Below are 21,930 nucleotides of genomic sequence, written 5' to 3'. Positions count from 1 at the left end.
AGAAAAAAAATAGATTGACTGGAAAGAAATGAGGAAAAAAGTGCCAGAGAGAGTACAGAAACTCAACAAAGACATATATTGTCAACAACCTACAAGTGTTTGGCACCAAAGATGGCTGATTCAGTTTACAGCTGAGTTTAGGGAATTTAGAATGACTGCCTAACTGTTTCATATATTTGAGAAATAAAACCTTCACTGGACATGAAATTCATAATACAATCTATCCATCTTAAGCTAAAAAAATTTCCAATGTTGTTCAAATGAAATTCTTGTTCCTGGTGAAAAATTATTCTTTATCTTATTATTCAGTGCCTTCCCAACAACAAACAACAAAATGTTTCTTGTTGCCTTTATGAACCCATAATAGTAATTTCTGATATGACACACCCCCGGCAGAATAACATCAGTGCTTTTTAAAACATTACGAATTATCTTTCATTATTTTCACATGACTGCGTAATCATTTGCCACTCTTCTAGTGGTAAGGGTTATCATCATCAAGGGATGATGAGACCTTTCATGATAATGTTTTAAAATTATCATGGTCATGAAACCTGATCACAAATCTTCAATACTGGTGACCACAAAATACCCAGAGATCCTTTTGCCTGTAAGATTAGAGCTGTTTTGGCAGCACAAGGGTGACCTACAAAACTCACTCACACCTAGAAGCAACATGGACTGGGCAATAAAACTAATGTGCATGTTTTTGGGAGGAAGCTGGAGTTCCCAGAGGAAACCCATGCAGGCACAGGGAGAACATGCAAGCTCTGTACAGAAGGCCCCCAAACCTGGAACCCTCTTGCTGTGAGGCGATAGTGCTAACCACTGCACTACTGTAACGCCCCCAAATAAATTTCTGTTATGTCAGTAGAAGAAAGTCAGAGAACTTGTGAGGATTAGAATCTTGTTGTGTTTTTGTGTCTGTTTCCCGTTCTGTTCTCCCTCTTCTCCCTCTCCCACTAGGCCAAAAGTAAGGTCTTATCAGTACAGGTGGAGATACTGATGAGCGTAACAGAACCGGTCCAAAAAGCCACCCCACACCTCCAAGTTTCTGCTACATTGACTTGTTGGCAACTAATCATCCCCTTGCTAGCCCTGATTGTTTCTGGCGCAGAAGATAATTTCAATGACCAAAACTTTGTTCAGCAGAGTCAAAATCTCTCCGAAACCCTTATTCCCTTCTCTTATTATTCCCTCTTCAAAAAACCCAAAAGTGTTCGGTTTTCTGGATAAACCGAACTGGATAAGCCCCATAGTGACGGATGGAGTTTATTTTGTCATTCAGTTTGTCTAAAATCTGCCATTTCTCTTGAACTTGAGCATGTAAATGTTTTTAGGAAAACCAAAGCCTTTTCTCTTCCACCTCACCGTCTCCACAACTGTGCCATAGACTTGGTCCCTGGGGCACTTTGGCCCACAAGCCAACTGTACAACTTCTCCAACGAATGAACGAGAAGCCATGGAAAAATACATTAAGGACTCTGTCTGCTGACATCATTCGTCAGTCCTGCTCACCTGTTGCTGCCGGGTTTTTTTTGGGTTTTTTTTGTGGCTAAGAAGGATAAGACTCTGCGACCCAGTATTGACTACCGTTGTCATAAACCATTAAAAATAAATATCCGTTGCCCTTGATCAGCTCAGCATGCGAGCCTTTCCAGGGAGCTAAGTTGTTCACCAAGCTGGATCTGTGTAATGCATACCATCTGATGTGAGGGTGACGGGTAGAAGATGGCCTTTAACATACCACTTGGCCATTTTGAATACCTGGCCATGCCCTTCACCTTCACGAACACCCCTGCGGTTTTCCAAGCTCTGGCCAATGATGTCCTTTGAAATTATCTTAATTACTTTCTTTTAGTATATTTTGATGATATCCTTTTTACACAGACGCCAGAGGAACACGTCATTCATGTTCGGTCGGTGTTGCAGAGACTCAACGAGAACAAAGTGCCAAAGCACGAAAGTGTGAGTTCCATGCCAGATGGGTGAGTTTCTTGTGGTACATGATTGCTGATGGACAAACCAGAGACCTGTGAACAGGTACAAAGGTTTTGGGGCTTTGCTTTACAGGCGGTTCATCCACAATTATAGTTCTGTGTTCTGTGCAACTCTGACCTGCTGGTAGTCAGAACATCAAATCCGATGCCCTCTCCAGACAGTTCACCAACGAGGAAGAACGCATCCTCCCTTCCAGCATGGTTGTGGCAGCCGTCTCCTGGGAAACTGAGTCAGCTGTCCAGGAAGCCCTGAGATCGGAACCGGACCTGGGTAAAGGCTGTCCAGGTCATTTTGTTTGTACCTCTTTCTGTGAGATTCCAGGTCCTCCAGTGGGTCCACACATCCAAATTTGCTTGTCATCTAGGAGTCAGATGAACCTTGTCCCTGCTTGTTGCTCACCCTGAGGTTTCTTCCATTTTTTCCTGTTAAAGGTTTTTCTGGGAGTTTTTCCTTAGTCGATGTGAGGGTCGAAGGGCAGAGGATGTTGCTGATGTTATGTTAAGCCCTTTGAGACAAACTGCTTGTAAAAATGGGCTATACAAATAAAGTTGTCTTGTCTTGTCCCTGCTCAAGAGGCACATCTGGTGGGACTCTATGGATATTGACACAAAGGAGTATGTGGCAGCCTGTGAAGTCTGCGCTAGGAATAAGGCTTCACATTGGCTGAACCACTGGCTGGCCTGCTTCAGCCTCTGTCAGTCCCATCCAAACCTTGGTCCCACATCACCTGGGACTTCATTATGGGTTTACCTTCTTCAAATGGTAACACAGGCATCCTCACTGTGGTGGATAGGTTGTCCGAGGCTGCAAACTTCATTGCCCTCCCTAAGCTACCTTCTGCTTCTGAGACTGCTGATTTAATGATAAATCACGTTTTTCATCTCCACGACATCCCCTTGGACATTTTGTCTGACCAGAGACCCTAATTCACCTCTCAGGTTTGGATGGCGTTTTGATCCGCCTTGGGGTCCTCATTCAGTCTCTCCTCTGGTTTTCACCCACAGACTAACAGCCAAACCGAGTGGACCAACCAGGACCTAGAGTCAGCCCCTCACTGTGTGGCATCCTCACAGCCGATCTTCTGGAGCGAACATCTGCCCTGGATTGAGTACACCCACAATTCTTTGACCAGTTCAGCCACTGGGCTGATTCCTTTTGAGGCATCGATGGATTACCTGCCTCCACTCTTCCTTTTCCAGGAGACTGATTTGGCCATGCCATCAGTTCAGCACCATCTTTGTCACTACCCTGGAATCTGGAAAGAGACCAGGGTGGTGCTCCTTCGAACGTCTGAGACTAATCACAAGGTGGCTGATCATCAGAGAGCACTGCCCCGGAGTACCAAGTAGGTTGAAAGGTTTGCTTATTGGCTAAAGAGTTGCCCCTTAAGACAGAGTCCAAGAAACTTTCACTTTGTTTCACTGGCCCTTTTCCATTGTTAAAATTATCAACCCATCCGTTGTTAAACTTAGGTTACAAGCCTCGATCAGAGTTCACCCTTTTTTTCATGTCTCTCAGTTAAAGTCGGTTTCCTCCAGCCGGTTCTGCCTTCCATCCAACCCCCCCCCACCACCAGCCTGGCTCACTGACGATTGCCTTGCCTTTACTGTCCTTAGCCTTTGGGATGTCTGGACACGGCTTGGTAGAGGTCTCCAGTTTCTACAGTCTGGGAGGTTTTGGTCCTGAGGAGTGTTCCTGGGTGCCTTGCTCCTTCGTCCTAGACCCCCAGTTGATTTCTGATTTTTACCGCCTCCATCCTAAAAAGCCAGGTTATCCACCTGTAGACATCTGTAAAGTGTGTGTTTGTGTGTGTGCGTGGGGCAGGAGTGTTGGGATTAGTATCTTGTTGTGTTTTTGTGTTTTTGCTTCCTGTTCTCCCTCTTCTTCTGATCCTTGTGATTCGTCTGGTTGGTTTTTCTCTCGCCTGGCCAATCCAGAGCGGAGCTGGCTGGAGCTGTTCCTGTGACATATCAGTCACCTATCTGCCTGTTCCTCATCTACCTCCAATCACTCACCTCTGCCTGTGGATATTTAAGACCGGCTCTACCTCTCCACCCTCACCAGTCCACTATCATGGTATTTTGTCAGGCTCACCTTTGTTCTCTCTTGTTTGTTTTTTTAGACACTAATCAAATCCCTCTGTTCAGATTCACCCTCTTGCTCCAGCTTGCCCTACTTAGCTCTGTCTCCGGATTGTATTTCAGACTTACCAGCCCGTTGGAGTTTGCTCTTGTGTTTTTGTTCACCATAATGGACTACGCACAAAAGACTTTATGCCCAGTCCCAGCAAGTTTGTTCCTAGTTATCATGATCGTTATCATTTTTTTGATCTGTATTCAACTCGTAAATATACTCACTAAAGACCTTGTTATACCATTGAACTGTGTCCTTCATCTGCTTATTTGAAGTCCTCTGAAACCAAATCTGAGCAGAACTATTTTGAAATTGCTTTCTTGAGGATTTAAAAGAGACAGGGAAGGTTAGGTATAGGTTGTTGGCTTTTATTTTCATTTTTTGTTAAGGTTTAATTACACCTACTTTGAAGGAGTGTGCTATATGCCCTCTTATGACAGATTGTAAAGAAGTGGTAACTAAAGCCTAGAAACCTTTCAAAGTAGCCTAGCTGGGACAGGATCTAAAAGATAGATTGGTTATTTAGATGAAGAAATTGTTGAAAATAGTTATAGTTGTATAGTTATAGGTGCAGGTTGATTGAGAGAAAAGCAGTCTGAATATATAACAGATTTTGCAGCTGTCTCTAAAGTTTCTGTGTTTTAATATAAAGCAGTTAATATAATTACTTTGTGCTTTTTTCAGTTGAGCATACATCAGAAAGGATTAGCAAAATATGATACTGAATTTTAATTGTGTTTTATACAGCATCTTCTTGATTTAACTAAGTGGCAGGCGATCACCATGGTTAACTCTGTCTACTGGACAGCGCTGGAGAACTACTAGCTCAGTGCTAGTATTTTACATGATAATAGCTGATGACAGATTTTTCCAACAACATTTTTCCCCCAATACTTCAAACAAAAACTTCAAACTTTATTTTGTCAGTATATTTTTTACATACACCAAAATTCTTTCTCTGCATTTAACCTATCGCTGATTGAAACACACACACACGCAACATGCAGTGAAACACACAGGAGCAGTGTGCTGCCATGTCAGGCGCCCGGGGAGCAATTGGGGTGGGTAAGCACCTTGCTCAAGGACGCATCAGCTGACCACACCCAAATTTTTCCTGCCAGTCCGGGGTGGAATCAAACCGGCGACCTCCAGTCACAAGCCGCTTCTCAACCTCTTGGCCACGGCTGCCCCATACAATGCTCTGTCACGGCTATCTCAGCCAGATGTACCAGGTACCTTGTCTGTGGCTGATGCACAAAGCCTTCCCTTTAGTATGTATGTGGGTGACATGCAAAGCCTTTCTGCCACAAATCCTTTTTAACACATTCTCAACATGAAATGCCACCTTGGTTAAGTTAAGGCGCAAAAACTGCTGGGTCACATTTAGGAAAAAATCTGTGACGTTTGGTTTCACATGGGACGAAAGATGCAGTCTCCTTCACCCTAGGCTAGATTGCATTGTGCAATTGGTCTGGTTTTCTAATTCTGTTTTATTTCTATTTTGTAATTTTCCAGTTATGAGAGTAATAAAGAATTATCTTACCTTATCTTATCTTGGAGGTACATTAAAGCCCAGTGGGTCTCATCCTGGCACACAAGGGTAATTTCTGCTTCTGGAAGAAGAAGGGATGAGCTTGTTTCTGTGTGAAAGGTTTCACACAGAATCTAATTTCCCTGATTAAACAAAATATGACAAGGAAACTTTTTGCATGCTGGTTTCTAATCATAAGTAGTTCAGGATAAATCCTGTACAACTACCAAATTGAAGCAATTGCCTGAAGAAGCCTCTGTTCGCCTAAACAACTTGATGTTTTTTTTCTTTATTAGTTTACAGTAAAACTTTATTTTCCCATGATCAATACTACAATGTACAATCTACATGATCTTTAATACAATGTATACAGAGGTAGTAACTTGTTACTAATTTAAAATTCACCACGTTAAAATGTCTATTATATTACTGTAAATACACAAAATAATTTGAGCTTATTATGGTATGAAATATTTATTCACCTCCCAATGTACAGAGCATGTACTTTGTAGTAATCTAAAGGCGTTGTGAATTGTAGTCTTATTTTTGTCAGAGTAATGCTACTAATAGTAAATCTCTATGGCATCAGTTAAGTGACAAAACATTTTCACATTATTGAAAAGCAACAGAGTCATTTATTTAATGTCAAGAATACTACCACCACCACCACCCCCGTTGGAAGCTGGAAATCTGTAACATAAATGTCAAACTAAAGGAAACACTCACATATAGTGTCATAGTAATGTTTCCTTTATGTTGTTAACAATCTGTATATGTGCTGTCTATACTTGATTGCTATGATGATTTAATCTGCAAAAGGCAGAGTTTAGTTCTCAAAGGCAAGATGCTTACAAGATGAATCTTTAAAGGGTAAATCAACACTACAGTAGTGGGTGTTTTGGCTGTAGAACTGGATTCTCTAATTGGTAAGCACACAAAAATAGCCAAAAAAAAAATCCATCTTAAAGATCTGTGTCCACCAAAGCAATGCACATTTTCCTTTTTTTTTTTTTTTTCAAGTGTCAGTATGCTTATCACATTTTACAGAGGGTTTAATTCACAGTAGAGGATGAGTGGGATAAATAAAAAACAACACAAAAACCAACCTTTACATTCTACATTTGCAAGTGCAGAACAGTTCAGTTCAATTCAATCCATTTCAATTTATTTACATGTCTCATGACACTTTGCAGTTACAGCAGACTGAACTCATTAATTTAATTTTTGGTACAGAGAGACCCAACAAAACCCCCATGAGCAAGCACTTGGTGACAGTGAAAAGGAGAAACTTCCTTTTAGAAGGCAGAAACCTCAGAGCAGACCCTGGCTCTGGGTTGGCGGCCATCTGTCTTGACCAGTTGGGTTATGAGAGAGAGAGAGAGGAAGAGGTGAGGGGCACACAAACAGAGATGCGTTGTGAACAGAGATGTTCACTCTTCATTATGAGGATGAGTTCCCAAACCTAAATCTAGTTTTGATTTTAGGTACTCTCAGGAAAGAGAACTGCAACGTGTGTTGAGATATATGGAGGATATTTTTGAGACACAATTAAAAACATTATTACTTTACTATACTGCCATTAATCACAACAAAATTAAACAAAGGAAAAGAAAAGTTTAGAATGTCTACTTTAGAATGTCTAATGATTATTCGGAAATGTTAAGTTACAATTAAAAAATAGTTCAATTAAAAATGCTAAATCTTAAATGGAAATGCTTAAATTAAAATCTTAAACAAAAATAGCGCACTAAATTTAAGCATATCCATTTAAAGTATTTCATTTCCCATCTTGAGTTACATATTTGATGTTTTCTTTTTTATATTCATTTTCAGTTTCATCCATACAATTTAAGCTTTCAATTTGAGCATTGGCATTTTAAGTTTAACTTTTTTCATTCATCAGTTTACATCTTTCTTTTACATCTTTTTCATTTTAGTTTTGCTTTTAAAGTTAAGTTATAGCCTGATTATTCCTAGTAGTGTCGTAAAACAGTAGTTTTTATTTCATTCTTTTTCAATTTTCTATTTGGACTATAGATAAACACAGAAAGGATGATTAAATTTCGAGCCAATATTCAGTTTTAGAATATATATGTTTGTTGCCTTCTTATGCATTTCCTGTGTAAATTGTGGTTTACTTTCACTTTTCACTAGCATTTAGTTAGTATTTTCAAACTCATTTAATATTTCAAGTATTGAACTATTTTAGCCGAACTGTGCAACCAAATACAACATAGCAATATTTTCTCTCAAAGCAAAACCAGAAGCTTAGAACTAATTTCAGTGCAGCCAGTAGTTGATTCTCTATTAGATTTCTTGCTGTCTTTGGATAAAGGACAGAATCAAACAACGAGCTGTTTTTAGGACAGTATGGAGCACTGAGAGATTCCTTAGGGGCAGCAACTTGTTTGAGGTACACACCTGCCCCTGAAGAGCTTGTGAGCAAGTTGGGAGCTCATCAGGTGTCAGTCTTGTGTTGTCACCTTTTGCTAAATGCTTTCAACCTCCTGTTGTGGGTGGGTTGTTTCTGTAAATTCAATGATTCTGATGTTTAAAAGTGATCACATATAAATGTAAAAGAAAATCTACTGGTACATTGGTTTGTTCACTGTCCTGTCCCACAATTAAACTGCCTTGCCACACTGACCTACCAAAGAGCGTTCTTCACCACACCTTGCTTTTTCAGGGAGTTATATTTGATTTGTGAAAGATGGCAGAGCACATGGTAGAAGCTAGAACATAAACCTAACAGGGTCTTTCTTACAAGTCATGCTTAAAAACAACTGAAAATACTCGGCAACTGCAATGCAATTCTGGATACAGTACAGTTGTACATGTGTCGAACCGGCCTGTGTAACAAGTCTCTTGCAGTCAACCAGACAGATACACAGATCAAAGAAAACAGCTCCCTGCTGTTGCCTGTTATAGTGTCCCTCACTGGTGAAACTTCAAACAACTCATGCTTTTGCTTGTCTGAAAAATTATTTAAAAATCTTTATGTTGTAGTAGCATAGAGATAGAATGCCTTCAAAATTAAAATATGCTGATGTAACAGCACACAGGTACAATACTAAAAGTATTCCCCATATGGGCCATATAGCAGTGAAACAGCAGTTTGTTGCCCCTAATGAATCATGGTTGATTTACTCTTTAAAACATTGAGTGCCATTCTAATCAGGTCTTATTTTTACTTTGGCTTCCAATGGTGGATTTTGGGGAAAGACAAAATCAGCCACACTGAAAATTGTTTTATCTGTGTAATTCTTTATGGCTGTTTGTACCTACTCTTGTATTTTTCATGTAAAACACTATTTAAACAGATAGAACAACAGAACAACATGGAGCATCATTTGGCACGACAGTATTACTTTTTAAATGAAATGTATTAAATATATATTCTTAGAAACTTGATGTCAATACAAAAACTTGCAATGCTAATAAACACCTGCTGTTGAAAAGCTCGAAAATGTGTGTTGTCTCAAACTACATGCAGTGATACACTAAAAATGACACAGACTTTTACAATGGATATAATATATGGCCTATAACATAACTTTTAGACATGTTATAGGACACAAAAATAATAATTTTGTCTCATATGGTATAATTCTTGAAAGTACATCTACTTCTTCCACACTGAAAAATCAGAACCTTTATGCAAAAAAATACAAATACTGTTGCTCTTACAAGTTTAACTACAAAGAACTTCACTGAAAAGTCTACTCCCATTGTATGCACAGTGAAGGCTTCCTGTACCAACATCATACATTTGTGTTTAATTTATTATTGTCTTTATTGCTTGTTCTTGAGCTGCATCAATTTCGTTGTATAAGTGACTGTGCAATGACATAACTCCTGTGTATACAACCAGGTGAGATTTGATGTGCAGAACAGAAAAAACATTCCCCCTTCAACAGTTAAATGTGCAGACACACCATGCACATGCAACATCCTGCACATTAAGTTCACCACGGACAAGGAATATGATGAAAAATACATTTATGAGTAAAGAACTACTTGAAACCTTGTTGTGTAGAAAAGAAACTGGAGAGGATGAAGATCATACAAATTACAAATGACAAATGTGTGTTTCTCCATTTGTGTAATGTCATTAATACAATTTACTTTTTGTCTTTTATCTCTTGAAGCAAGAATGTGTTAGAAAACAGAAATAGCCCCTCCCCACTGGCACCGGCACTGTAATGCCAACATCTCACTGTAACCATGGAAACACAGTTAGAAACTACACTAGTGTTGATTCTGTCAGTGTAGATGAAATGGAATACAGAGATCAGAGCTGACCTAGATTGGGAGGAACGGGTTAGTTGTCAGAATTGGAAAAAACGAATCAAATAGACTGAAATTTAATTACTGAAGTCTGTCTTAAGAATTTAGAAATTATTATTACATAAAATATGATGAAGGTGTGATGGCACTGAGGCTATACGAATGAGGAATCACGCACTCGTGTACACGTGCGCATACACACACACAACTAACCAAAACTGAATTGGTTGTATTGTACCATAGGTTAGTGTGTAAATTAGAAACCAAGGGTCAAATATATATATATATATATATACTACACATATATCCTATGCCACTAGCTTGGACAAGTTTTTCAAGTAACCACACATTACAGCCAGTCAAACAACTCTGCAATGGCTGCGCCATTTTTGTCCTATGGACAGAGTAATGGCACCCAACTAGGCAGCAAGTTTGTGAATACGCATACAGAGTTTGTATGCCTATATACTTGTTAGATCCTTTGCTAAAGTTAGCCTAACTGTTCATTTACATTAGCCCTGTCAGGCAGACACAGTGACAGGGGCTGTAATCATATTGTATCACAAGCATAGCTATATAAATAGTCTGTAAACAGAAAATGTGAGCTTAGCAACAGTAAATATCATTATGTTAACATTCTGCTTTGATTTTGCAGAAGAAAGATTTTAGTATGATAGATATGAAAGATCATGAAGGAATTTTTGAAATTGAGTCTTATAAGAATGTTTGAATTTAAGCATTTTCATGTAATGGACTTGAGAAGCCTGAGTGCCCTTCACACTTGCTTGACATCTATCAGCCACAACATTAAAACCACCCACTTGATATTTTGTAGGTCCCCATTGTACTGCCAAAACAACGCTGACTTGTCAAGGTAGGGACACAGGACCTCTGGGAGTATTTTGTGGTCACTGTGGCATCAGAATATTGGATCCTTTGGGTCCTTTTGGGTCCTGTGAATTGAGGGTGCATGTCGTGGCTGATCAGTGTACATTAAAAGGTAGCAATTATGTTTTGAGGTAGATGAAGATTTTTCTGAGACAAAACCACACACATTGTCTGCCTCCTCTTTGGTTCTGTGATGATAAAGAAGTCTGTATTATATAGGATATACTTATAAAGCTGATTTTTTATCATTTCATCAATCAAAGGAAAGACTGATAAGAAGTACAGGTTTTTCCATGTCAATGTGGCATTGTTAACAGCATCCCAAAACACAATAAGTAAGTACAACAAGGCACAACAAGGATTTAAACAGGTCTGTTTTTGACTCACCATGTGTGATGCTTTATGGGAATGTTGAATCAGGTAATACAAGAAAACTGCACAACACAACAAAACACTGCTTAGCTAACTATTTGGTGATTATTGTGGAGCAAGTTAAGAATATCACTCAATGTGGCAGTACTTGTATTTATGTGTAGCATTGAAGCCAACATTTTGCCATAGTCTTTGGACTCAGAATTCAAATTTTAGAAAACCCTTAAAAAGTATCAGGTTGCATTGAATATAGTGTATTGTGTTGTCTTTTGACAATGCAGCATTTTCTCTCAGCGGAGAAGACCTCATTTGAATTAGTTTCATGTTTGGATTTTAATACTTCACTGCTTTGTAAGCAACAGAAGACCTTTATTGTTAGGTTTCAACAGTTCTAAGACTCAAAGACTATAATGTTATGTTTAACCTAAGGATCTCTGGACCCCAAATAAGCAGACTCAGCAACAAAGTTTCCAATAAACAGTGTTTTAATCACAAAATATCTTCTCTATTTACAACTAAAACTTAAAGTACCCACAGAGATTACCACAGAGATGCTCCAACAGGTGGTCTTTAACAGGTAAATAAAGAGTCCAAAAAAATTAACCCAAAGTTGTTGCTACGTTTGAGTGTATATTGAACAAGTCCATAAATCCATCTAAGATTAATATTTTTCATAAAACAAACAGAAGAAAACAGCAGTGGCTGAGCGGGTAAAACAGGAAGTTAGGGATCTGAGGAAAACAAAAATAGTTCATCTGAAAAATTCAGTTCAGCAGTATGAGCAAAAACTGACGTGAGTACAGTGTAGAGAGACAGGACAATCCGGCAAAGGTGAAGAGTGAAGGCCGGTTTTTAAAAAGCAGTGGCAGGCTCAGCCAGGAGAGGAGACTGACAGGAAAGAACAGGTACAAGAGGGAGTCAGAAGGGGAGGGAGAGAGTGAGCAAGAGAAAAAGAGAGAAAGAAAGCAAAAGAACAAGTAGCCAAAACACTAAGAGATGAGATAGGCCTCTATTGCTCCTGTTCTGGGGAAATTCACATTCTTACAGCAGCACAAGGAGAGCAAAAATGAGGTACAGGTAGGTCAAGCAAAAAAAGCTATATCAAATAAAAAAAGGATTTCACCCTTTTTTTAAAAAGAAATTGTCAACACGCATGAAACACACATGCAATATTTACAGAATTTCACAATTTTTAAATAGTTAGCAGTAAAAAACAAAACAAAACAATACTGCATTGGATGGGGGATTATTGCACAGTGATTTACTGACATTCTGTTTGTTGTGGAGTGCAGGGGGTCTGCCGGGAACAGTGCTGGTTGTACAGTCTCACAGCAGCAAGGAGGAAGTCTTCCACTAACGCTCCTTCATGCACTTGGGGTGAAGCAGCCTTACACCAAAGGAGCTGCCCATTGCTGTCAAAGTCTCATGCAGGGAGTGAGAGTTGTTCTCCATCAAAGAGGATAGCTTGGCTATCATCCTTCTCTCTCCCACCACCTGCACTGGGTTGAGGGGCTTCCTCGGACAGCGCTGGAGTTCCTGATGATTTTGTCCAATCTCTTCTTGACTGGGAACACGAGGACTAAATAGACAAGACGACGAGACACAGGTGACACACATTAGGTGGGAGAAAGCAATCAAGAAAACTAAAAGCAAAGCTACAAGAAAACAGGACACACGGGAAGTGACGCTTTTCAAAATAAAACAGGACATGACAAAAACCTTGAACATAATACATGGAAACACATGACAAGACAAACATGAAACATGGCACATGGACTGAAATCAAAAAACAAAGCATAACAAAAAACACCAGGCATGGCATTATGTTTATTTCCTGTTTGTATAGGAGAGGATTTGGCGACTGCTGTTGTCTGTTTTGTCTATTTTGCTTTGTTTCGTCTAGTTCTGACAGTCATCTACCTCAAAATTTAACAAGTAAATGCTGTCCTTGTTCAAAGGCAGTCGGGGTATTAAAGAACCACAAACAAAAAATAATTCTTCGTGTCCTATCATTTCATGATCTGGTCACATTTATATTCTAGATATAGTTTTACTTCTATTTTTATTATAATAATCTTTGGCCTATAGATTTCTAATCTTGGTTGGAACCACTATAACAAACCCAATTTCCCCCAGGTATCAATAAAGTATTCTGACTCTGATTCTGATATACAGACAAAAGTATTGGAATGAGGCTATTTTTCTGAGGTTGGGCTAGGCCAAAGCTCATGAAAGATGTCATTCAAGTTTACAGTTTAAGAAACAAAGCCACTATTGCCACGAAGATTAAGATAATTGCTTTACTAACTGACAGGATCAAAGACTTACTGAATCAAGGCAGTGAGGTGATTCCACATACTTTTTTTCTCTGTTTCATCCATCCCTTTTCTATACCACTTATCCATCAGGGTTGCAGGGGATCTGGAGCCTATCCCAGCTAACTACTACTAGAGGCAGGGTACACCCTGGACTGGTCGCCAGTCAATAGCAGGGACGACACACAGAGACAGACAACCACCCACACATACACACACTCACACCTAGGGGGCAATGTAGAGTAGCCAATTAATCTAATATGCATGTTTCTGGAATTGTGGGAGGAAGCCAGAGTAAACCCCTGAGAAAACCCACGCAGGCAAAAAGTAAATAAACCAATAAACTAATTTTGAAACCAATAGAGTGCAAAGTTTATTTCTTTACATGGTAATGAAGATATAACATTGACTGTACTGAAATTCAAAATTAGGTAAGAGATTTGTCACAAGGGACACTTTCAGCCACATCTTGTGGATCTCATCATAGAGATTCCATGACAACTGAGCAAACTCTGTAGTCTTCCATTCTCTGCCGAAGGCCATAAAACTCCAACTACATGTTAATTAAAGACATATATATCTTACAATAAAAGTTACGTCATGAGACTTTTGATATTGAGCACGTCTCCTATACTCTTTAATTTAGAGACCCAACATTCCCCATTAGCAAGCAAATTGCAACAGAAGCATGGAAAAATTATCTTTGGTGAAAGCTCCACAAAAAAAGTAAGTGGATCTGATAAGGTCAAGCATGAACCTTTAAAGTCAATACACAGTAAAACTTGATCTGTTTTATTATTTGCTCAGCATTTTCCAAATTCAAATAGAATTCCCAACAAAACATCCATACACATCGACTGGGGACATTGTTGGATGGTGGAAGGAATACTTTGAGGATTTCCTCAATCCTGCTTCCATCATGGAAGTAGAGGCCGGGGACTCAGAGGCTGATCCACTCATTCCCCAAGCTGAAGTCACTGAGGTAGTTGGGAAACTCCTCAGTGGCAGAGCACTGGGAGTGGATGAGATCCGTCCTGGGTGCCTTAAGGCTCTAGATGTTGTGGGGCTGTCTTGGTTGACACGACTCTGCAGCATCGCGTGGCAGTTGGGGACAGTGCCCTTGGACTGGCAGACTGGGGTGGTGGTCCTTCCTTTTGGTCCTTTTTATTTTGGAGGGTGTACTCCAATTACAGAGGGATCACACTCCTCAGCCTCCCTGGGAAAGTCTATTCCAGGGTACTGGAGAGGAGAATTCGGCCGATAGTCGAACCTTGGATCCAGGAACAATGCAGTTTTCACACTGGTCATGGAACACTGGAGCAGCCCTATACCCTCCGCAGGGTGCTCAAGGGTTCATGGGAGTTTGTCCAATCAGTCCACATGCTTTGTGCTTTGTGGACTTGGGGAAGGCATTTGACCGTGTTCCTCGTGGCATCCTGCGTGGGCGGGGGGTTCTCCTGGAGTATGGGGTCTGGGGCTGTCTGCTAAGGGCTGTGCGGTCTCTGTACTCCCAGAGCAGGAGTCTGGTCTGCATTGCCGGCAGTAAGTCAGACCTGTTCCCAGTGCACGCTGGCCTCCGGCAGGGCTGCCCTTTGTCACTGGTCCTGTTCGTCATATTTATGGACAGGATATTTAGGTGCAGCCAGGAGCCGAAGGGTGTCCAGTTTGGGAAACACAGGATTTCATCTCTGCTTTTTGCGGATGATGTTGTCCTGTTGGCATCTTCAAGCCAGGACCTTCAGCATGCGCTGGGGAGGTTTGCAGTCGAGTGAGAAGCAGCTGGGAAGAGAATCAGCACCTCCAAATCCGAGGCCATGGTTCTCGCCCGGAAAAAGGTGGTCTGTCCCCTCCAGGTGCGAGAAGAGCTCCTGTCTCAAGTGGAGGAGTATGTTGGGATCTTGTTCACGAGTGAGAAAAAGTGGGAGCGTGAAATTGACACTGTGAGATTGGTGAAGAGGGAGCTGAGCCGAAAGGTGAAGGTTTCCATTTACCAGTCAGTCTACGTTCCTACCCTCACCTATGGTCATGAACTTTGGTTCATCACTGAAAGAACGAGATCTCGAATACAAGTGGCTGAAATGAACTTCCACCGCAGTGTGGTGAGTTTAAAGATTGCGGGAAAATGTTTGTGACTTAAAAGGCATGCGCAAAGAGAGGTCTTCCTGACTGCACTTTCGCATCATAACTATAGTGAGCACTAGTTACATATGTAACCAAAGATTCTGTGATTATAGGCTCTTAAATTCTTTGACTGATGCGTAATACCTGTTGCCATGTTTATCAGAAAGCTGCTCAATCCCACAGCTAGAGGGAGACAAGCTAAAGCATGAAAAACCAGGCTCAAGACAAAGCTCAGGCTTAGTGCTAAAGGCATATCTGCGATGTTGCAGCCTCTTTTCAATGCCTGAAACATTTGATTGTGTAGTGTGAGAGCCTGACTGTCTTGTGCAAAATGCATGAAATTTGGCAGATACTGGTTCTATCCTTCAAAATAACTACATACTTATTAACTACACTAAGGCAAATCTAGTTTATATATTGTAAAATCTAATGAATAGATAAGATGCTAGCCATGTGCAGAACTAGAGAGTGAAGAGAAAGAAAAATCATCATAAAGTAGAGAACAAAGAAGACGACAATCTGTCACAAGCCTTTTAGTACACTATTCCATTCTTAGTGAAGCCAGTGACTGAGAAACACACTGTGGCCACACTGCAGGGCTTGTTTGTACACATGTAAATGTAAGTGTATTTGTGCAACATATCAAAAGCCAAGAAAGTAGTGACCAATTATTAATTAGTTAGTAGTGCAAGTGTCAACATTCACAGTGTAGAGTAAGTGATTGAATTTTAAAGGGTCTGTAAACCTTTCTTCAACCAGACTTACCATAAGCATGTACATGAACACAGTTTTTTCTGCCAAAATTCAAACAGTTGTGGTTATTTAACATGTAAAAATGAGAAGAAAATCTGATGATTCTTTGTTGGTTATTTGCCTATGTTACAACACCAGTCCAACTTTGATTGTTTCTTATCATGAATATTTAATCCATCTGAAAAACCCTGCTATTTTAGAGCCTTTGATGTCAGTCATTTTACATATGTACAAGGATAAAGAAATGTAACTTATGACAAAGTGAACTTTCTGTCTATGTATAGCTACTGCAGTCACTATGAGAATGTGAAATTTACTTAATAACTATTACTACCTGAAAGAGAACCCTGGTCAGCAGACCGAAAAACTCCTGAACTCCTTTGAGTTACTTTCTTTTCTCTGCTCTGATTTTCTCTACCAGTGCCTAGAGGTCCATCTGCTATTAGACACAGCAGAAAGAAAAAAAGCAAACATAGTCCTGAAACCAAATTCTGATGAAAACAGAAAAAAAATCTTCAGGGATTATGCTTGGGAAATGGGAAATGCTTTTCCTCTTCTTTTTCTTCAGTGACTGTAGTGTTGACTGAGAGTAAATGAGGATCCAGCCAGTGGCCATTTTGTATTATGTTACTCTGTCATTTGTGAGTCAGTTAAATCATACCCTTAAGATTTACTCTAACTCGGGGCAATCCATTTGAGCCAAAAATAACAGTAATGGAAAATGAGCTGTGGCGTAGTAGGCCTAGTGTAAATGGAAAGGTCATCAAGTACAATTTATAATGACTTTATAGTCAAACTCTGAAAACTGTTAAAATTCATGATTTTTACTACAACAATTTAGCAAAATTGTAATATATTCAGGAACAGCTTTTCCCCACCGCTGTCTCCTTGTTGAACTCTGTCCCCCAATGAATCCCCTGCATCACTACGCACATCTCATTGTCCCTCAAATCCTTTTTCCTTCCCGGGACTGACTGTAATACATTTTCCCACCTGCACCACTGGAATGTTTACATGCACTTACAGTAAATACTGTAAATCTGACCATCTTTACTGACCCCATAATGTATATATCAATTGTATATATCATCTGTAAAAAATATCCATAGCAATAGCTTTATATGATACGTACATATAACTGTAGATATTATATATCTGCACTTGCTGCTTACTGCACTTCTTGTTAGATGCTAAGTGCATTTTGTTGCCTTGTACTTGTTACATGTGTAATGACAATAAAGATGAATCTAATCTAATCTAATCTAATGTGTATACACATGGTGAATGAAAGACTGTGTCACTGTGAGCAATATCATTACATCCGACTCATCTCTAGTGCTGATGTGGTGCTATCAACTAGTACTGGCTGAAAATGAAGGAACATTTCTTTTCCACTGATACTTTTGCAAGATTTGTACTAGATGTTAGAAGCATTATTTTATTCAGGGTAACTGCTATACAGTGGCAAAGGTAACAGGGACATTAGCAGCAACAGATAAGGACGCCAACTGGCTTGTGATTCAGCTCTGTTTTTATTTATGTTAACAGAGTACCACATTTCTGGTGCATGCAAATATTTGTGCTCAAATAATTCACAAATAACATTCCATGATGTACACACACACCACAAACACAACCACACCTCAACCTAACCTTAAAGCAGGTCTTCCCCCTAATATTTAATGATTTACTGTATATTGTGGGGACTTGCATTTCATCCCAATAAGTAAGGTGGGACGCCACAATGTTACTGTGTAAACAAATTTTTGTCCCCATAACTACAGGAATGCGCATGTACACACACAAACATACATACACGCTTGCAAAACCACTTCAATGGTCAAATTTTTGCAAATAATGCAAGGTTAAAATTTTTGTTTTGTATTCAGTCTGAATGCTCCCTCAGAATGCTTTTATGGTACACAATGGCTTCCATGGTTACTGTGGCAAGACAGCCTGGCTGACTGTTTTCTGCGAAGAAAGGTACGACTTTGATGGGATAATCTTTACCTCTTTGTCATCTTTACAGAGTTTTAAGCAATGTCTTGCCTTATTCTGGCACATCTTCACTTTTAATGGGTTTTAACTGTGTAGAACTAGGATTGCAGAAATTAGCCTTTAATTTCTGTAGAGCTGACATTTAGCAGACAGTGCTCTTATCTGATACAGAGCCTTGGTTGATCAATGACTCAAATTAGATGCGCCTACACACATACCCCATAATAAAAAGACTGACAGCATATATTTCTGTGCTATGCTTGTGTCTTAAACTGAAAAGCAACGTGTGCTGAGAAGAAATATTTTTTTTTTCCAAGCCACCCAAGCTTGCAGTTTGGATTTGGATTTGACCAAATTATTAGAAGTGAAGGACGTTGAGGATGAAGTCTTGAGAGTTGGTGTGTGTGTGTGTGTATGTGTGTGTGTTGCTGTAATTAGGGATTTTGACAAGCAGCTGAGTGGAAATGTCCCTGTATGACCTACTAACTATACCACAGAGCCAGGCAGAGCAGAGAAACAGAAGAGGGAGGAGTGGAGACAGAGACTGTATATGCACATAAATCTTTGTGTCATCTGCAAGTATGTGTATATTGTTGCACATTTAAGACTAAACACTTTAAACAAATACTAGGATGCAAAATCAGTCAGGTTCTCAGTCAGGGCTCTACTGGCTGTTCCTGAGTCCCACCTTAAGGTCAACAGTAACTAGACGGGTTGTCAGAATCTGTCAGTGTTCCTCCCATACATCTTTATGTTCTCTGTTGTTTCCTCCTCCCTAGTGTTCCGGTTTGTCCCCGTTTGTCTGCCTTGTCTGTCATTTGTGAATGTGGGTGTGGTGACCTACTTTCTCTTCCCGCCTCCCTATCTGCACACCTGCCGCTCATCTCCTGCAGTCAACTCCGCCCCAAGACAGCAATATAGAAAGAGACTTGTTCATTCTCTGCCAGATTGTTTAGTCTCAAACTGTGTTAAAATGCTTCAGGCAAAGTAACACTTGCTAACACTTGTCTTGTGATTTTTTTTTCTAGCTTGTGAGCCTTTTGTAGTTTTTGCCTCCAGTGTCCCAGGCCCATTCCTGCTGTTCCTGTTTACTGCACACAGGTCTCCTTGTGTGTCCTCCTGGACCACTCTGCCTCTGCCCTGCTGCTTGGACTTCTCTGATTGTTAGGGTTAAGGGTCTCTGCTATTTTACGTCCCTGAAATTCTCAGTCTTCAGGCCATACTACTTCACCCACCAGACCATGACCTAGGAATTCAGTCTGTATTCTCTGACCATCTGTTGGATTTGTTTGTCAACAAAGTCTATTGACTTCTGGATTCATTTTGGATTATTCTGTAATTAAAACTGCTTAACTTTTATTCCAGACTGGAATGAGTGAATAAAGACAATATTTCTAAAAATCAACCAAGAATAAAATCATTATTGATATTTATAATAGATCCCATGTTTACTGAGGTGCAAGTATTTGTAGTCTTGTTTCTTGTAGATAGCACTGCAACATCACTTCTTGTGACCCTTTATTCTGTAGCCCCTCTGAAAAAGAAGGTCATTAACCAGAAGAGAGTAGCTCCCTGGTACAATTCAAATCTACACATACTGAAACAGAAAACTAGACAGCTGGAAAGAAAATCACATTCCAGCCAATGTGTAGAAGGCTGTCAAACCTGGAAAAATAGTTTATTAATGTATAAAAAAACCTTTGTAGCACCAGAAGGGCATATTACTCCTCATTAATAGAAAGGAACAAGAACAATCCTAGATTCCTTTTTAATACTGTAACCAAGCTAACTAAAAACCATAGGGCTGTTGAGCCATGCATCCCCCGACTCTCAGAAGTGATGATTTCTTTCTGACTTTCTTCACTGAAAAGACTCTGAACAGCGAAGATTGGCAGTGATACTCCACCAAATACATTTTCTCTTGCAGCAACCTCCACACTTATAGTATGTTTGGACAGCTTCTCCCCTATTCACCTCTCAGAGTTAACATCATTCATCGTCATTACTTCATCCAAGTCATCCACCTGTCTACTTGACCCGGTCCAACTAGACTGCTTAAGGATGTCTTTCCCTTAGTTAACATTTCTATACTGAACCAGATCAGTCTCTCTGTAGCCACAAGTTATGTACCACAGGCCTTTAAGGTGGCTGTCATCAAACCACTATTAAAGAAACCTTCAGTTGACCCAGATGTATTAGTTAATTACAGACCTATATCCAACCTTCCATACATCTCCAAGATCCTTGAAAAGGTTGTCCTAGAGCAGCTACATCAACATCTCCATCTAACAATCTTTTTGAAGCTTTCCAATCTGTATTTAGAGAACACCACAGTACTGAAACAGTACTGATGAAAGTTTCTAACGATCTTCTCCTGGCATCCGATAGATGTCTTGTCTCTATACTTGTATTTCGAGATCTCAGTGCTGCATTTGATACCATTGATCATAACATTCTTCTCCAGAGATTGGACCATGAAATTGGGATTAAAGGATCCGCCCTTCTATGTTTCAAGTCATATTTATCTGACAGGTGTCAGTTTGTTAATTTTAATCATAATTGCTCCAATTATGGTAAAGTTACTTATGGTGTACCTCAGGGTTCAGTATTAAGGCCGATACTTTTCATTCTCTACATGCTTCCATTATCACTAAGACTGCCTTCTTTCACCTTTGTAGCATAGTTAAAATAAGGAACATCCTTTCTCAGAGTGATGCCGAAAAGTTGGTCCATAAATTCATCAATTCTAGGCTGGACTACTGTAATTCTCTTTTGTCAGGATGTTCTAAAAACTCTCTGAAGAGTCTCCAGTTGGTCCAGAATGCTGCAGCGAGGGTATTGACAGGAGTTAATGAGAGAGCACATATCTCACCTGTTTTAGCCTCACTTCACTGGCTTCCTGTAGGATAGAGAATGGACTTCAAAATCCTTCTACTGACTTATAAGACCTCATTGTTCCTTATTGCCCCAGTAGAACCCTTCGCTCCCAGAATGCAGGTCTGCCAGTGGTTCCCAGTATCTCTAAAAACAGATGGGGAGGTAGAGCTTTCAGCTACCATGCTCCACTACTGTGGAACCAACTCTCTCCATGGGTCAGAGAGGCAGACCCTCTCTCCACTTTTAAGTCCAGGCTAAAAACATTCCTCTATGATAGAGCTTATAGTTAGGGCTGGCTGAACGGAACCATTTTATAGCTATGCTGCCAGGCTTAGACTGCTGGGGGACTCATCAGGATACAAGGAGCCATCCACTCTCCTCTCCTACACATTTGCTGTTCCGTCTTTATCTGCTATACTGTGTAGTCTGGCCTTGGTGTCTCGCACTCTCTCTGTGTCTTCACAGATTTCTCCAGAGCTCCATCCACCAACCTCCACCTGCATCACCTCCTTTCCTGTGCTTCCCTGTGTCTGCCATCCCTGCTCATCAACCAACTTGCTGCTTCTGCTTTTGCTGTTCATGGCCCAATCTGCCCACCAAGAGCTGCCTCCATCAGCTCTGCCCTGACTGAACATTCCACATCTATCCCATATC

This window comes from Scatophagus argus, chromosome 24, assembly GCF_020382885.2.
Source record: "Scatophagus argus isolate fScaArg1 chromosome 24, fScaArg1.pri, whole genome shotgun sequence".
NCBI classification, from domain to species: domain Eukaryota; kingdom Metazoa; phylum Chordata; class Actinopteri; family Scatophagidae; genus Scatophagus; species Scatophagus argus.
The sequence above is the reverse complement of the archived record's forward strand: the minus strand, read 5'-3'. Positions refer to the sequence as shown.